This window comes from Rhagoletis pomonella, unplaced genomic scaffold, assembly GCF_013731165.1.
Source record: "Rhagoletis pomonella isolate Grant_MI unplaced genomic scaffold, Rhpom_1.0 Rhpom_scaffold_00006, whole genome shotgun sequence".
Classification (NCBI taxonomy): Eukaryota; Metazoa; Arthropoda; class Insecta; order Diptera; family Tephritidae; genus Rhagoletis; species Rhagoletis pomonella.
Genome location: NW_023458560.1, coordinates 8,345,790 through 8,348,711, shown reverse-complemented (window position 1 = coordinate 8,348,711; position 2,922 = coordinate 8,345,790).

Here is a 2,922-nt window from a genome sequence, read left to right as displayed (position 1 = left end):
TTCAAGATTGTCGCGAGTAGTTATTTAGTGGCGCAGGTTTAATTTACGACGCTTTAAAAACTTTTTATTGAATACAATGTTCCAATTTTTGAATTCAAATACTAAAAAAAAAAAATTTTTAAATTACTAACCTTTCCATTTTTATTTAACTAAATCACCTAAATTATTTCTTAACACGTAAAAAAGTCTAAGTTCGGGCGGAGCCGAACATTAAATACTCGGCGCAAGTATTCAATATAGTTTTTTCACCTTTCCGAAAACTACCGCTACATGGTAAGCAGTGGTGGTTTTACGTCTATTTCAAACATGTTCGATAGAACGTTCAATTAGATATAATGAGATAAACTTACATATATGGATATGTGTGGGCGGCACCACGCCCACTTTCCAAAATTCCATAATAATGTTACTTCTTTTCACGGGGTAAATTTAGCTTCCTTAAATTTCGAAATATCAAAGTTTCAAACGTTTCTGAAATTTACCGTTATATAAAAGTGGGCGTAATTTTAGTCAGATTTCAAAACTTTCAACGTTTTGCCTTTATATGGCAACCACAATAATCATACCGAGTTTGGTACACATTGATCGAGCGGTTACCGATATACATATGTATGTGGTTATAAGTGGGCGGAGTGACGCCCGTTTTCCAACCTTTTATTATAAACCTATTTTTGGCTAAAGAATTATTGCAAAAATCAATTTTGAATAAATTAGCTTCAGTATTTACTGATTTATAGAAGCTTTCGTATTTCTCTAAATTACCGTTATATGGGATGTGGGCGTGGATATTATCCGATTTTTTAAATTCTAAGCCGTTTGGTATGTTTTGTGAAGGCCGACCACTGTGCCAAGTTTGGGAGAAATTGGTGGAGCGGTTCCCAAGATATACACATGTAATCATATGTGGGTGTGGTTATGCCCATTTTCTAAAAATTTATAGTATTCTCATTTTTCGCCTAAAAATTATTGTAAATAGTAATTTTGAGTGAATAAGCTTAAGCAGCTACTAAAATATCGCAGTTTTCGTATTTCTCAAAACTACCTTTATATGAGAGGTGGGCGTGGTTATCTTCCGATTTTTCCCATTTTCAATTTCAATTTCAAATTCCGTCCAACGCCCAAGAGAAGTACACATACCAAGTTTCGTTAAGATATCTCAATTTGTACTCGAGTTATCGTGTGCACAGACGGATGGACGGACGGACAGACAGTCACCGCGTAATCGATTTCTTTTTTCATTCTGATCATTTATGTATATACATATTTGTCTATGTCTATCTCGATTCGTTTTGCCTGTTACAAACAACCGTTATGTGAACAAATTTATAATACCCTTGTGCACAAATGCGCTTGGGTATAAAAATACTTGACATCCGCATTCGCATCCGCATCCGCGGATGTTAGCGTTTAAACATTCGCATCCGCATTCGCATCCGCGGATGTCTAAAATTCCACATTCGCAACATCCCTGGTATATACATACATCCAATCTGCGTTTATCGCTTTTTACAGTTTTGTGAAGATTAATTGTTTATTCGTACAATATTTTTTATGTGGATTTTCCTAAATTTTTAAAAAATCTAGAAAGAGCTAAAATATTTTCCGTAAAAATCTAAAAAAAAAGCTGGCAGCTAAATTGGAATTTTTCTAGGTAAACGGTTCTATGTAAAAACAGCTAAATCTAGTTGCAAAATAGCTAGAAGGGCAACCAGTGTTATTATCAAGGCAGACAATACCAGCTCAAGCAGTTCCACGGAAGAGCAGCCTCCGCCCAGAACTTTTCCCAATTGAGCAATTGTCAAAAATCTGCTTTTTTAATCAAGAAGTTGTTTATTGAAACTACCTTATTTTTGTATCATTCAAATAACCTTTAATTTGTTATTGGATGTAAGAAATATGTACCTATTTGCTGTTTTTGTGAAAATAATAAAACATTTGAATAACTTTTTCAGCTTTTCTTTAGCCAAACAATTTTTTTATTGAGCTGTTTTTAGCTTCTTTTTTGTCCATTAGCTGAATTGCTGAAGCAATTCGGGCAATACTTGATATTAGTCATTGAAGAATATTCACGCATATTTATGCACTAACACTCTTTTACGCAGGGCACACAAAGCGAGCCCAGCCAGCAAAGAAACGTAAATTTTGCTGACAGTGCATTTTAGTTCAAATTTCCGTATCCGAAAACGCATAGAAAAAACTCCTACAGTTATCATCAATTTTCGTATCCGAAAAAAGTCCGAAACGTTCGAAAAAGGTGATGTTATTTGAAAGCAAAATTGTATTTTATTTGCTGAAGATAAACATTTGAAAGTATGCATGCGTAGACGGCAGTGGATGAGCGTGCAGAGTGTGCCGCTATTGGTTAGCTTCCAGAAGGTGCCGGGTTCGAATTCCGTAAGGCGCTTCCTAATTTTATTTTATTTCTTTTGAACCATGAAAAAGGAAAACGTATTGAACGAAAATTTCAATCAGACAATTTTCAGAAAAAACAGCCGAAAACGTGCCCTTTTCACCACCATTTTCGGTACTTTTCTGTACATACGTTTCTCCCGATTCTTTACTGGGAAAACGGATCGTCAAAGTATCCGGAAACGGAATCAGTAAACGGACAAAAATCCGCACTTCATCAATTTTTTTGTCCTTTTTCGGATCGGTTTTCGGATTTTTTGCTGGCTGGTAGAGTATGTAAAATGACTAAGTTCTCTATTGGTATCAGGGATGCCAACTCTGTTAAGGCCAAATTCCTGAAAGAATTCCCCTATTTTCAATGGTATTCCCGCAAATTAACATTTAAATTTAAGGCACTTCACTCTCATTTCTGAATATATTTCGTAAATCATATCTATCATACATGGTGGGCCAAATAAGACCTACCAATTTTAAACACGTATAACTCTTGTAATATTCATTTGTTTTAATAAA